The sequence below is a fragment of the Triturus cristatus genome, chromosome 9 (genome assembly GCF_964204655.1).
Source record: "Triturus cristatus chromosome 9, aTriCri1.1, whole genome shotgun sequence".
Taxonomy (NCBI): domain Eukaryota; kingdom Metazoa; phylum Chordata; class Amphibia; order Caudata; family Salamandridae; genus Triturus; species Triturus cristatus.
In genome coordinates this window covers 145,775,560-145,791,555 of record NC_140592.1, presented here as the reverse complement: position 1 = coordinate 145,791,555, position 15,996 = coordinate 145,775,560, and the positions used below count along the sequence as shown (strand labels likewise).

The window sequence follows — 15,996 nt, the reverse complement described above, 5'->3', positions numbered from 1 at the left end:
AAACAAGAACCGTCTACCCATAGAGTTCCATCCGGATTCTCTAGCGGTGTGTCTTTCAAATCAATTCTTCCTTTTGTCTCTTCCTCAGTACGAACGAAACAATCATGTTGCCCCTCAACACTTTTCTCATCTGGAAGGGGAAACAGAATAGCTGGATTTAGGGTATTACATCGTTTGATGTGTACGTGACTAGCCAAAAGTGTCAGCTCGTATCCAGTTAGACGAGCACTCGTAAGATGCTGCGTTTTCGTTCTGTTTAGTAAAGTATCCACTGCATGTGGTACCATGACAATGAGAGTGCTATCCAACACCACTCCAGCAGACTGTCGAATAGAAATTGCTGCTGCTGTCGCTTTGAGACAACTAGGCAATGCTTTAGCTACAGGATCTAATGTAGCCGAAAAATAGGCACATGGCCGCTGTTTGTCTCCAAATTGCTGTGTTAAAACTGACAACGCACAACCTTCTCTCTCATGAACATAGAGCGTAAAAGGCTTACTATAATCGGGAGTACCTAGTACAGGAGCAGAACACAGAGCAGTACGTAAGTCAGTAAAACTCTTTTGGCACTCATCAGTCCATGGAAGGGGCTGAGGCGTATCTTTTAAAGTGAGTGCCAACAAAGGCTTGGCCATCAGGGAGAAGTTAGGGATCCACTGTCTACAGTAAGAAGTAATACCCAGAAAGGCACGTACCTCCCTTTGTGTGGATGGCACAGACATTTGCGTAATCACCTGAATTCGTTCTGGGGTTAATCGTCGTCCCTCCTTTGATAGGAGATGACCCAAATAGGTAACTTCTCGACAGACATATTGTAATTTGGAAGGTAAAACCTTATGATTCAAATTAAACAGATGGCGTAACAATGCAACAGTGACATTTTTGCAAATATCTTCTGAATCAGCAGCGATCAACAAGTCATCCATATATTGGATAAGAGCAGCACCCAACGGCAAATGAAAAGTATCAAGATGACATTTTAAGGCTTGACTGTAAATAGAGGGACTTTCACAATAGCCCTGAGGTGCACGCTTAAACCGGAAGCTCCGGCCTCCAAGAGAGAAGCCAAAAATGTCCCTACTCTCTTCGGCAATGGGAATACTAAAGAAGGCATTCTTTAGATCAATAACAGAGAACCAAGTCGCTGTGGAAGGTATCATCGTCAACAAAGCAGTGACATCTGATACTACGGGAAGCCAGCACGACCTCGTGGAGCAGATAATGCTCCATTGTGCTGCTATAAAACCGGACAACTATTCTTAAAATGACCTTCTTCTCTACAATAGGCACATTGATTAGGTCCTAACAACGGTTGCGGATTGTATGGCTCAGGTTTTTGATACAACCTCTGAAACTGCGGAGGCTGTTGTAACTGAGGCTGAACATAACGTGGCGGATAAGCTTGCTGCAAGAGAACCTTCGTTTTTAATTCTTTCTTTCATAATATTGTGCAGTAGCCAATATCTGAGCAGAAGAAGAAACAGCCCATGAACTTTCTGAATCTTTCAATTTGTGTGACAGCTCAGGAAGCAAATTAAATACAAATTTGTCCACAAATAATCGCTGTCCACCCTCTGTAGCCATGTCTTCACCACTGTGATCAATAAATGTCTCCTCGAAACGAGTGAAGAAATCAGAGACACTTTCATCTTTCTTTTGTTTGCATGCTGCTAGTTTATCCCAATTAACCCTCAATGCAGGCATCAACGTTTTCATTAATGTAATAATCCTACCAGGGAGTTCTGAAATCAATGCTTCAGGCTTTGCACCACCCACTTGGTCTCTATCTGTGGCAATTATAACATCCCAAGTGGCACTAATTCCTGTGCGTGATTCTCCTTACGAATCTTAGCCCATATTGTCTGTGGGACTACATTTCCCATTAACATATCGATATCAGCTAGGTTCATGATGCAAGCATCAACTGTCTGTGATAATTCTTTATAATAACCTGCAGGGTTCTTACGAGGATCTGGTAGAGTTTGTTTAAGAGCCAAAACTTCAGATCTCTTCCAGGGGACATATACCCATATACGCTGAAAATGAGCAGGAATAACTGGATTAGCACCTACTGCTGCAACCTCTTCCTTCCATACTGGGGGAACCTCTCTCATGGGATAATTTTTCAGTGTCAGTTTAACCGACGGATCAGAATCAAGGAAAGTCTGAGAGGACAATAAGGATCTATAAGTAATAAGTGTCCTTACAGCTTTCTCAACCTTAGAACCCACAACAAGTCCTTTATCAAAATCAGTCTGAACATCTAACAGATCTTGTGGGATCGGACTCGAATTCACATCTTCCCATTCTTTAATGAGAGTATCGCACATTGCATTAAAAACATATCTTTGTGTAGGCGCATTCCATTGTGAAAAAGTAGGCATAATATCGGGCACACTGTATTGAGGACCCTTTTTGATCCATTTACGTGCATGAGAGTCCAACCTTTCTCGTTCTTCAAAATCTGGGAACTGACTACGGGACTGTCTTCGAGCAAAAGCCGGAGACACATTTAAAGCTCCAAAGAAAGGAGATAGAATATCAGTGACAGTGTCTGTGAGACGTTTACCACAGACGGAGAATTAGACATAAGAATTGGAGACAAAGTATTAGGAGAACTGACAGGAGGAGAACCGATAATTGCAGGAGGAGCAGAAGGCAAAGGAGATCTAAGATCAGGAGATGAGGGCAAAGAAGTCGAAGTTAATGGTAAAACTGGCAGAGGCGGTAATACTGGAGGAGGCAAATGCGGAAGAGCCGGAACAGGCGGAGGTACCGCTGGCGGCTGAACAGGCAATTGGGGTGCATTGGCACTTTGGGCATAGGGCGGAGGCAACCTCAATAAATGGGACATTAGGGGATCTTCTTCTATATCTTTCTTGTTTTCAGAAGGGGAAACAGGCAACACCGGATAGCATTTATCTATTGCCATACGATGCTGTCTCTCTGAAATCTCAGTCGCATTATCAATTTCATCATCCTTGAATTGTTGGGCAGCCTGTATAATTGTCATACCCTGTGCTTTCCTATCTCGTTTTGCTTGTTTAATCTCTTTCTGTTTGGCTTCCTTACGCCAAAGGCGGAAAGAGTCAAACATTGCCGGCCGGGCTTTTCTTTTGAACAAGACTGCTTCTAAATTGTCTAACACATCAGAATCAAAACTACCATTTTCTGGCCATTTTAGAACACCATCTTTCTTTGTGTATCGGGTCCACGCCTCGTTAAAGGCAATGGGGCCATTACCATGTTTTGAATAGAGCTCATATGTGGGAGTTCCAACCGAAGGAATCGGACAAGAGTCCTCAAGCCGGGAATCCCTATTACAACCAAAGCAACAACATTTTTCAAACTTAGTCAGACCAGGCATCTCGTGATTTCACCTGACTGTTCACAAACTTCAAGGGGGTAAAACTCAGTTTACGCAGCACAAATGCAGTTACCCTCGGCTTCGGCTATTGCAATAGTCGAATCTAAGGACCACAAAGCAACAAAGGACAAAAATTGTGGGCGCGACCCACGAAAATACTTAACTAAGGACGTCTTCTTACACCAACAGAGGCCCGTCTACTGTCTCGCCTTACCATACATTACCAAAGAAAGGGCCAAGGCAGGGCGGCAGTCAGGGCAGCGGTCGTCAGTAGCCGTCAGGAAGGAGTAACCACGCTGCAAAAGACCTTCGGACCACTTTCGACATACAGGGGTCGCTTGACGTGGCTCGCGAATCCTCCGGAATTTTCTTGCGGGGTTCCTCACGACCTTCGGGCAGAACCGGTACCACTGAAGCCGCCCCACGTTGGGCGCCAGTTGAAGAACCAGAACCTTTTGGGCCTGGCAGCGCAGGGTACGCCTTAATCTCCTGGATTCTCCTGCTCAGCTACACAGAGACACAGAACACTCTGTTAGGGGTTAGAAGATCAGATTTATTAGCTGCAGCTAGCACAGTTATCCCAGAAGTACACAAGGTAGGTTCTTAGGAGACTGCCACTTCACTCTCTGGCGCACAATCTTTTATACCATATAGATAACATATACATTAACCAAATATACACCCAGAACATACAAGAAAGAGCCAATAAGAAAGTTGGAAAACAGGACAGAACCAATAGGAGAGATTGGAAAACAAAGTGTCAGATGACTCGAAGAAACCTCTCCTCCAACTATGTTTGTCACCCCTCCCTCAAACTAATTCATTAACGGATTCGTAACTAACTTGCAGGTGGCGAGATACGTTTGTGTGTGTTGGAGGACAGTTGTGAAACAAGAGAATGCTAGCAGAGGACAGTGAAGGCCAGACGATAAGATAAAGTCAGAGAAGAATAGTGTGAACCAACAGATAGTTGAGACGGGGATTAGGAAAACCAGACAGGGATTAGTGTACTCGGCCAGTCCTAACACCAGCTTTGCAAATAGAGGCAGAGGGGTTATTTCAACACGCAGCTGCAGAAAAAGCAGAATAGACTTTGTTCGCCGTGCTGCCTGAGTGATGGCAACACAAAATGGCGGCGGAGCACAAAATGGCGGGTCGATTCGATCGCGATCGCTGCAGTAGCTGAGAACAGCAATGTTTTGTCTACTCCTCGGAACATTTAAACAATTTAGAATGAAGTCTTTTTACTAACTGTTTTTACTGTCTTTTAATACAATGTGGCTTTCTCTATGCTTTTAATATTAAAGAAGCACAATGTTTTAATTAGTTGAGGTTTTATATTAAATCTATATTAGCATAGGTTTTAGGAAGCTTTTAATTCGCCTTACGTCCAAGGAGTGGGTGTTACGTGGTTACATTAGGCTCTGCGAATACACCACCATTTTTAATGGTTCATGTTCTCAAGTTGACATCTTTCTTGAACGTCGACACACATCTGTTTGCATGCCAGTATGGATAATATTCTCTGAAATGACTTTTGCTTACATTTGCGTTTCTTTGTAGGCATATAATCAGAGCCTTGAACATCCTGTACGGAAGCTAAAGATCACTGCACAAAATGTTGATTTTTTTATTGTTTGCTCAGTGACAGCTTTGTCAGGGTAGAATGAACAATGACAGCCTGACTGAACGTCGGCATTGCAACATAGGTAAAGTTTATTATAGAAAGAACATCAATTCTTTGATTAGTTAGAGGAGCATTTCGCTGACACTCTCATGGTCTTCCCATGCTGGATTTTTAGCCCAGCTGAATTCTGTTTACCTCCTGAGAAGGATGGTGCCGAGCTCTATACCAAGATGGCTCCCAGATTAATCATTCCCACAGGGAACTGGGGAGTTAGATCACCCTACAAGGATTTTGGCAGATTGACCCACCCTAGGCAATCTAGGACAGGGAGCACTAGGAAGGAGCACAAATATAATTGTACTTAAATGCAAGCATATAATCTATGTAACAGCACAATGTTTGGATTGTTCATTTTGTTTATTATTCTCATGATGCTGATAACTCTGTTTTGTTTCCTTCTATTGATAATTGTAGCTCACGTATTTTACACAAGAATCTTATTGCTTAAATAATTATTTGAAATGCCAATTCGAGTATTTCTTGTGTTTCTCTTTGGGCATGCATGAATTGCCAAACAAAAGGGGTCTAGATTTGTTTCCATGATTTCCTTGACAATCGGGGTTGTCATGGTCTGAGGTTGAACTTGCCACCTGTTACCTTGCCAGGTTAGGGGTACAGATGGTGCACTGTGAGCTAGCCAGAACTCAGGCCAGCATATCCTGATGGTGTACACGCACTCAGTCTTGCATAGTTTTGACATTCATGTTGTCCAAACAGACAGTTTTATTGAGAAAGCCGGAACTGTATGACAAGTGCAAGTGTAACTTTATTCAAGACTAATGGTGTCACAGCATTAGGTATGACAGTGGTGGAGGTGGGAGAAAGAACAGTTACATTAGTGACGTTACAGTGATTTCTTGCTGCCAGAGTGCTACTGATTGAAATCAACAACATGGCTGGAATAGTGGTTAAAAAGGAAGATGTGTTTGAGACAAATAATAAGGCTCCAGATATATCATCCATTCGTGTTGTCAATACATTGACATGGGAAAGTTTAATAAAGCTACCAGTTTGTTTGTTAGATTTTGCTCTACCTCAGCAACTTTCCTGGTTGTCATTGGTTTTGTTTTGATTGTAGGTGTGTTTGCTGCAAAGGTGCTTTATTTGCAGGTGGGGCATGATGACTCATCCCCTTCTGACACTTCATGGGGTGAATCACTTGCAAAGAAAGATGTTAATATTTAGTTTTGTGAATGCAGAGAAACACTGGCAAAATAATTATATTTACTTTACAATATAGCACATGGGTGTCAAAACATCTTTGGTTGACATAGGTTGATATGTTAATATGCTTCCAAAGTTTATAAAGAGCTGTTATGAGCTGTTACCATGATGCTTGTGCTTAGAAATAAATATAAGTGTTTACCTAAAATACAACACTGCAAGTTGACAGAATAAGATTAAGATTAATGTCTCCATATTCGACATTCATTTTTTTTTTCTTTGTCCTCATTCACCACCAATCTCACTTCACTACGCATCAATGAGCTCTGTACCAAACTCAGCAAGCTGGGAGAGAGTGGACAAATATGTATAGAAGCCCACTTACAGGTACTAGAAGTCTGCTAGGATGCCAGTGATAGATCAACAGAGATAACTCTCATGCCAAGCTCCAAGAACTGGGGGACCCCTACTATAAGGTAGGGAGCACACAGCATAACCCGGAGAGTGTTGCGGTAGCATAATCATAGGACTCAAGGGAAAAAAAATAAACTCACACACTTCCTGGGCCCAAACCAAGAAGTAACAAGTCCCAGAATGCCAACTTCTTCTAGCTGCAAGATCTAACAAGATCGAGTTTAGAACTGCAACAGCTGATGACAACCAGTCTGAGAAGATAGGAGGGGAAGGATCTGCCCACCTTTTGCAGATTTCACGCCTGGCCAACAAGATGAGATTAAAAAGCAATGATCTAGGAGGTCTCGTTACTTCATCTGAAAGTCCAAAAATGATAAGGGACAAATCAATATAGATTGGGGAACTCAAAATCCTTGAAAAGAAGCGACTAACTTCATCCCAAAAGGTCTCCAGAGCGGGGCATTCTTTAAACATGTGGATGTCCGAGGCTGAGGGCAACCCACATTTCTTGCAAGAGGCCGGAGGACCCGAAGAGATTTTTGAGAGCTTCAGTGGAGAGAAGTAGGCCTGATCAATAGTATACAGGGGGTTCCTCTTCAGCCATGCAGGTTTTACCGTCTCATATAAAAATTTACACAAACTCTGCCACAGATGATCCCAATTTTGTGCAGGTAAGGAACCCCCCCCACAGTTCCTCCGCAAGTCTACAGAATCTGCAATGGCGCGATACCAAAATGAGACCTCCCTTCTCCCACATGGCTTAGACACCAACTGTTGTTCTAGAAAAGAGCTTTCCCCCTCAAAATTCCTATGATCAAGCTTAGATTGGGCCCAGCTTTCCAACTGGAGATATTTAAACCTGGAGAGACCCTCACCGACTTTAGCTTTAAGTTGATCCCATGAAATGAGAATACCGTCGGGAACCAGATCCCCCCCCCCCCCCCAAACCACTAGACCAGCATCTCTCAAAGGGATTGCCAGCCTGTCCCTTAAACACTCTGGAGTACCAGGAGAATCCCACAAAGGCAACAGACTGGAAAAATAGCTGAGTGTAATTGCTCCCCTAAGTTTGGCCCAGGTTTTAGCGAATCCTTGTAAGACCTTCAGCTTGATCTTTTAAAAAAAATTCGGGTCCCCAAATTTAAACAAGAAACCCTCCTCAGCTAAGCTGGCACCTCTGAGCATGGCTAAAAACATAACCCCTGCACCTGTATTAACCGGCATTTTCAACAACATGCGCGCATGAGTAAGTTGGAAAGCCCAGGCATAGAACTGAAAATCCGGCAAAGCGAGGCCACCCTTCTCTCTCCTCCGCCTCAACTTTTTTCAGGTTATTCTTGGTGATTTATATGCCGAGACAAATGAGTTTATATCACGCTGGAGCTTGTCAATCACAGATTTTTAAAGTGTAAGGGAATACAATTAAAAAGAAAGGTGACCTTGGGGAGTATTGACATCTTAACTAGATTTGCCCTGCCTAAGATGGATAATGGAAGCAGGGCCTAAGATTTCAACAACCTCTGACACTCCTTGGCCACCCCAGCTAAGTTGGTCTCAGCAATCTTAGTGATGTCCTGAACTATATTAATCCCCAAGTATCTCATTTTAGGGCTGATCTGATACTGGTGCTGGTGCGATGTCCCCTCAAGGTTCCACGCCATGATTTTGGTTTTAGCAGCGTTGATCTCAGAACCTGAGACCAGGCCAAACTCCTGTGCCTGACTTATCACTGCGAGAAAAGCTGTTGACAAATTGACTGACATAATTAAGATGTTGTCAGCGTACAAGGCAACCTTCCTCTCCCACTCTCCAAATTTGAATGGCTGAATATTAGGGTCATCCCTGAGCCGTTGAGCAAAAGGCTTGATATATAAATCAAAAAGGAGAGGGGAGAGGGGGCAGCCCTGTCTTGTCCCCCTTGAAATTTTAAAGGGCTCCGTGGTGATCCCGTTCACAAAAAGTCTGGCCGTAGGTTTCTGATAAATCAGCTGCACTGATCGAATGAATCTTGGCCCTAGATTGAATTTCCCCAGAACTTCGGTCAAATATGTCCAATTCACCCTATTGAACGCTTTAGTAGCGTCTAGAGTCATTGCTGTTAAAGGGAGGGAATATGCAGATGCCACATCAATGGCCCCGATAAGATCATAAGTAATATCTGATAACTGCCGTCCCTTGACAAAGCCCTTCTGGTCTAGATGGAGAATATCACCTGCCAGACGTCCCAACCTAGCTGCCAAAATTGAAGCAAAGATCTTATAGTCTGCATTCAAAAGCGATATTGGCCTATATGACCCGCAGCAGAAAGGGATTTTCCCAGGTTTCAAAATCAAGATAATTGTGGCATTGTTCCATGAAGCAGGGAGCGCCAGCCCTTGCTGTAGGATCTGGTTGAAGAGCAATGTCAGGGTTGGGACAATCTTATCACTCACTGCTCGATAGAACTCCGCTGGGAGACTATCGGGACCTGCGGCTTTCCCATTCTTACAGGACAATATGACATCCCTGACCTCCGCATGGGTAACTTCCCGATCTAACTGTTGCAGCTGTCCAGGGTTTAGGGAAGGAAGAGTGATATCCTCGAGCCAGCTCTGAACACTAGAGTTCACCACACTTTTGTCCTCACAATAGATGTTTTGAAAAAAAGTCTGAAAGACATCGCCTATATCCTCATCTGTGGAAAGAGTCGTGTCTCCCCTGACGATTTCTTTAATATGGTTCCTTGCCCGATCAGATTTAGCTTTCTCGGCAAGCAGTTTACCAATCCCTTCACCATACTCGAAATGGGCGATCTTACTAGCTTCCCATCTTTGAGTGAGTCTGGTGTAAAGGACACACTCCAACTGTCCCTTTAAGTTGTCATACTTAGCCTGGCGCTCTTGTTGGATTAAGGGGGAAGCTTGGCCAATTAGATCAACCTCTGCTACCTTAAGCTTGACTTCTAACGATGAAACCTCATCTTTGTATTTTTTACTCCTGTAGCTTGACCTGCTTGTAATTTGACCCCGCAAGTAGGCTTTTAAAAAGTCCCAAACTACTGCTATAGGGGCCGAATCCACATTAACCCCCCCAAAAAAGTCTATTTCCTGAGATGAAAAGAAGATCTCCTCTTCTTCCAATAAAAGGGTACGGTCGAAGGACCATGACCTAGTAAGGCTAACTTTTGGCGGCTCAAACCCCAGCAAAATACCGGAGTGATCTGACAGATGTGAAGCCAGGTAAGAAATCTCTTTTACTCTTCCTCTTAGTGTCTGACTAATCAATATATAGTCTATTCTAGATGTATGCCGATACTTAAAATTCCTGAACGAGGCTCCAATCTGCTGACCTGATTTTTCTCTCCATATATCTGAGAGGGCAAATTGCTTCATGGCACCCAATAAAAATTCCCGTGATTTAAATGGGACCCTAGCTCTGTGGTTAGGTGTCTTATCAAGCAGGGGATTCAAAACAATATTAAAATCGCCGGCTAGTACTACTGGGTCAGGTAAATCGACCAAATGGAGAAAGATAGTCTTAAAAAAAGAAGGGTCGTCTTGATTTGGCCCGTAATAGCCAACCAGGGTGAGCTGGAACCCCATAATAACAACTTTCACAATAGCCCACCTACCACCTGGGTCAGCTAGCTGGAACAAGATACGTGCCCTGGCCGATTTCTTAAAAAGAATTAATACCCCTCTAATATTAGCTGTCTGATTAGTACAGCCTATGGTCCAACCCATTTTTTATTTTTTTAAAGGGCGGTAACCTCCTCATTACGAAGATGAGTCTCCTGGAGGACAATGACCTGCGCAGGGGAGTCCCCGAGATATTGCAAAATCTTATCTCTCCTTGGCCTTATACGCAGACCATTGACATTCCAGGACAAGATCTGGAAAACGCTCATGGTGGATCAAACCAGTACACCCACAGAGACCAGCACCGAAGACCAACCCTACAACCTGCAAAGCTCCCTAAAAGTTCCACGATTACTTTGAAAGATGAGATTAGTACTGTAAAAAAGGAGCAAATGACATTTTTCTTACATTTTTTACCTTGCAACACCTCCCAACCGAATCCCTGATCCAAATCCTACGTTCTGAAACCTTATGAGACCCTGTTAAACCCTCTTACTGATAGAATCCAGCAACTCGTCCGCCTCCTGGATAGATCTTAAATTGTACATTTTATAGATGTACATAACCCTCAAGGAGGCGGGAAAGCTCAGCTGGGCAACTGCACCTAACTTTTTAAACTCCTCAAGCTTTTTCCCCAGTTCCCACTGCCTGTCCAGAGTCTGCCTAGAAAGGTCAGAGCGAACTTCAAAGGAAAAGTCTTTGGTCTTCACAGACTTCGTTTTCAATGCCAGATTCAAAATCTTTTCTTTTAATGCATAGGTAAGGAAGTTAACCAAGATCTTTCAAGGTTTCGCTCTATTTGGATTCTTACGAAAAGATCCCTATGCACCCTCTGGATGTCAAGATTTATTACAGCTTTGGAGTCTTCAAGCTGAAGGGAAGATTTAAGCAATGAAGTGATATGTGATCTTAAGTCAGAACCTTCGCTTCCCTCAGGAACATTCAAAATGCGTAGATTATTTCTACGTGCATTGTTCTCCAAAACCTCCAATCTGTCCCGCAAATTCGCCTCTTCTTTTTTAAGTACTTTAATGTCTGATTTTACCATCCCAAGATCTTCTTTCAATTCTCCCACGTTGTTTTCAAGGGTTACCGTTCTAGAGCTCAAAAGGTCTATTTTTTTCTGAAGGGATTCATAAAAACTTCTTATTTCCCCCTGGTTGACCGCGGAGACAGCGAAGCCCTTCTTTATATCCTCCGATAAAGTGACAAAGAGGGTCTCCAAGGGTGAAGGAGAAGAGACATCAACAGACCCACAAATGAGACTAGCCGAAAGCTTCGACTGGGACTGTGATGAAGAGCTACCAGTCGGGATAGCTAGAGTAAGAGGACTAGAGGTAGGGCTAGAAGGATTTATCATGGTTGCCAGAGGGTCAGAGACCATGCTGGGGTTTACCTGCGAGCTCACAACTGCCACTAACTCTTGTTCTGACTCCATGGCTCTCTCTAAAATTGATTTAACACTTGATACGTCAGAACTCTCTCTATGGCACGCCCCCTGTGTGGTAATATGCAATACCTCAGGTAGCACTCTAAAATACGAGCGCAATGAGGGAGTAATCTTACCAATAGCGCAAACAAGGGTATGCTTAGACCTCCAAGGTTTAACAGATCTGGCCTTAATTTGGTTGGTCTGAAAAGCAGAGGTGCTAGTTGAAGCCTGCACTAATATAGAAGCGCTGGATGCAAAACCTAATAAATTACTTGTAGATTTGGCGCTATCTACATTCAAAACAGGGTCTTGACAAGACTCAAGGAGGTTTTGATTGCTCCTAGTGCCTATTTTAAAGTCACTTTTCAATTGAGTTTGCGAAGCTTTAGCAATACTTAAAGTCCCCCCAATGCCCTTAACAACCTTCCTGTTCCTCTTAAAACCCTTCTTAATCACAAGGGTGGGCTGGGGGACACCAGCAACAGAAACAGCGCCAACGTGTCTCGATTCCAGGCTGCCACCCCCCCCCCCCCCCCTGCAGCACCAGCAGCCCCTGTACCTGATGATACCAAGGGCTCCGATGTCTCGCCGCAATTCTCCTGCTGTTGGTCCCCCGCAACACGAACCTGTGGGGGATTACCACTGCTGTCTCTGCAGCTACTCCCCCGTGGTTGACTCCGAGCAGCCGCTCTGCGTCCCTTGCGGAGCTCCAGGGCGGCCAGGGACCAATGAGGGAGGAGGGAGAGCTGCCCCGCCTCTCCACTACACATCCCCGGCCAGGAAAACTGCGCCTGATCCGGCAGCTCCTCTGCCGGAGAAAACACTGCGTCCCGCGATCCCATGAGCCGCTACCGTGGTCGCCGAGGGGGTGAGGAGAAAGAAAAGGCACAGGAAGGCTCCCGGGAGCTCCCGGGGGCCGTATTAGCAGAGCTGGAGGGTGAGTTAGGTGCTAGCAACCCGCATCATGATTGAAGGTGGGAGCGGGTGTTGCCGAGATCAAGCGGCCGCTAACTCATGGCCACCATGTTCTCCGACATTCTCAATCGCCAGCATATTCGACATTCATGTGATATATCATTTTCATTTCATTGTTATGTTTTTTAAATACTAGATAAAAGAACGCCCATGTGATATGTTAGAAGCATTTTATGACATAATTTAACGACAAAGAAAGTGATGCATATTTACTTTTTTTATATATGGGACTACTTTCAAAACTGTCATTGATATTTTTGATAACTGTGCAACATGGTCTAAAAATACAGCACATCAAATAAGGGAATGGAGCGATTTCTCATTATACTATTTTTCTAATTAAATGGAACTTTGGAATGTGACAATAACATAATATTAAACGGTTTTAGTGTGGCACTTCCCTATGTTACTTTATAAGACTAGCGTGCAAAACATATTCTACAAATACTTGCTGCCTCTTGGGTGCCACCAATCTCAAGTCCAAAAGCAATGTCTTTAATCCCTGTCATATCAACACCAATGAGAACCTTCTCTTACCAAGGGTTCAAATCGAACTGGGTTGTCATGCTTCATGTGGTCATGTTTCTTTTGTTTGGGTTTTACCTTAATGTTCCGTACACATCCTTTTTAATCACCACATCTCTTTTTAAACTTTGTACACTTATTTGGGGTAAGAAGAGACAGCACTGAGTTTTACAGTAATGTCTTTCCAAACCTGTGTCCTTGTTTTTGGTGGTGTCTTAATTATCAAGGAGCCCGTAAAAGCCTGTCGCAATTCTTGGAAACCTATTCAGCCAATTTGTCCAGCTCTGAATCTGAAAACCTATATTTGCGTACCTGGCTAGCATTCATAATAAAACTTTATGACAGTTTAGATTTTTTTTCAAAGGATGGCAATGGATCCTTCACAGAGTCTGTTCTGTGGATTTCTGCATTCAAAGTGGCCTCCTCCTGATGTACTCTCAATATGTTGTACTAAATGTACATTGAAATTTATTTTGAATACATTTAACAGAATTTAAATGGCTTCCTTTGCTTACACATGATCACTTCCTTTCTCTTGAACGCCATTACGTGCAAAACCGGTTCTCAGTTATGATAAATATTGATACTTGATATTTAATGCACATGATATGTTTAGCGTGTGAGATTTTGAGCGGGTACAAGCATTAATGGGGTCTGAAATGTACCGCTTCTGGCAAATATTGAATCTGCTGGGCACAAAAAAACATATAATCACACATTTTTACCACGTAGATAATATATTTAAAAGGGGTGGTAGATTTCTAGCATTTACGGTGAATTTCATAATGCGGACCAAGTCAAGTAATTAACCACTCATTTACCATATATACATGTTTGGATGACCAGCACATTATTTCTGAAAAACAATATTGACAGTAAAGGCAAATGTAGACTAATTTGAGAACAACTTAGAGGCTATGCAATAAGCTGTGACCACAACATTTAATATATTACTTTACATTTATTTATTAGAGAATTATTATTTCACAATTTCTTTTCTAACTTTATTTCAATTATTGATAAATTGTTGATTTATATTCTATATAATATTAAGATGTAACTAGGTGATTTGTTTGTGCACAGAGGTAAGCATGTCCTTGGTGATGAGTTTAAGGCTCTGACATAAGTCGTCATGCTGATTGTTAGATCAATGATTAACTGGTCATACCTATAATTTTCCATGACCTCCTCTCCCTTGGTAAATTCAATAAACGTGGAAAAATATGTAGTCTATCAGAGACTGCTGTAGAACAAAATCTGAGTACTGTCCTTTCACTATCACTTTCCTTTGATAAGGTTTCACACTTGATTTCATTTAAATATTCCTTGCCATGTGACTTTAAGTCATTTGAGATGTTTTTGTCAATTTTAAAGCCTGGCATATAAATTGTCTCTACAAATCTGGAAAAATGCACATGTAAGAATACGAATGTTGAATCTGTACCATATATTATTTTGATCTAGTATTCAGTTTAATAAATAAGATTAGCCTCATATCTTTTTAAAGAATTAGTTAACTAGGATTGCTATGCAGAACTTTCAAAATCTTAGACTAATTCAATGTGATCCCTGACATAATATTGATTCATACAATATCGAAACACAAAAATATGGGAAAATGAATACCGGGCACAAAAATATAGACATCCTGTACTTAGCTAGTAAAACCACAAATCGCAAGAACAAAAATACTATTGTTAAAAATGTCGAGCTTCACTGATATTGAAAACAAATATTGGAAATAAAAATATCATCACCTTTAAATAAACATATATGACAACAATATTGATTCAGTCAATATCAACTACAATAATATCGCCTAAATAATTAAATATAAGCTTTTTTTACATAAAACAATTATTTGCAATGAACCTAAACCATTTTATACACATTTAAATCAAATATAAAAATATTGTCACCCAAATAATTACCATTCACCCCAATAAATAATATAACTGAAATCATAACTAAGCAACCCAAAAAATATTAGCATTAACTACAAATATTTAGACACCAACCTAAATATTTATTTGTGTGTATATATATATATATATATATATATATATCTCCAAACCCACTTGAAGAGTGGGCGTGGAATAAATTTGTGTGCTTCCAGCAGCGCCTTCAGTAGTTGTGCAACAAACGCCACTGAAGAAAGGTTTACCCCTGAAACGCGTCTGGCGTATACTGATTTTTGCTGTTCCTCGATGGTTCCTACTGGTAGGCTGTCAACTAATAAACGTGAGCTGAAATTTAACTTCGTCTGGCTTCTCTTCAAGTGGGTTTACTGTGTGTTTGGATTTAAAGGCAGCCTTAACCCGGTCGCAAAGAGAAGCCGTCGGCGGGTCAGCGGCGGCACCCACTAGGGAAAACAAGGAGAGCACTATATCACCCACAAGGCCATGAGGATGGCCACGCCCACTGGGTAAGGTGTTGGAATAAATTTGTGCGCTTCCAGCAGCGCATTCAGTCATTGTGCAACAAACGCCACCGAAGAAAGGTTTACCCCTGAAACGCGTCTGAAGTATTCTGATTTTTGCTGTTCCTTGATGGTTCCTGCTGGCAGGCTGTCAACTAATAAACGTGAGCTGAAATTTACCTTCGTGTGGCTTCTCTTCAAGTGGGTTTCCTGTGTGTTTGGATTTAAAGGCGCCCCTTAACCCGGTCGCGAAGAGAAGCCCACCGCCGTCGGCGGGTTAGCGGCGGCACCATGATGGTGCAGCAGCATATTGGACGAAGATGAACTGGCGCCCTTACAGGGGGGGAGCCAGTTCGAAAAGCTCCTGTTGTCAGCCACAAAGCGGGGCAAGGTCCC

The 15,996-nt window shown here is 42.6% G+C and overlaps 1 protein-coding gene across 6 annotated transcripts in view; it reads left to right on the top strand.

Moving 5' to 3' along the window:
• Positions 1-12,421: 12,421 nt before the first annotated feature.
• The window catches only part of LOC146797537 (uncharacterized), a 117,743-nt gene continuing 114,168 nt past the window's right edge, over positions 12,422-15,996 (top strand). For all 6 annotated transcript variants that reach the window (XR_014969004.1, XR_014969001.1, XR_014969003.1 and 3 more), the window contains exon 1: positions 12,422-12,618. The gene's annotated coding sequence lies outside the window, so the exon portion shown is untranslated. The remainder of the gene's footprint in view (positions 12,619-15,996) is intronic.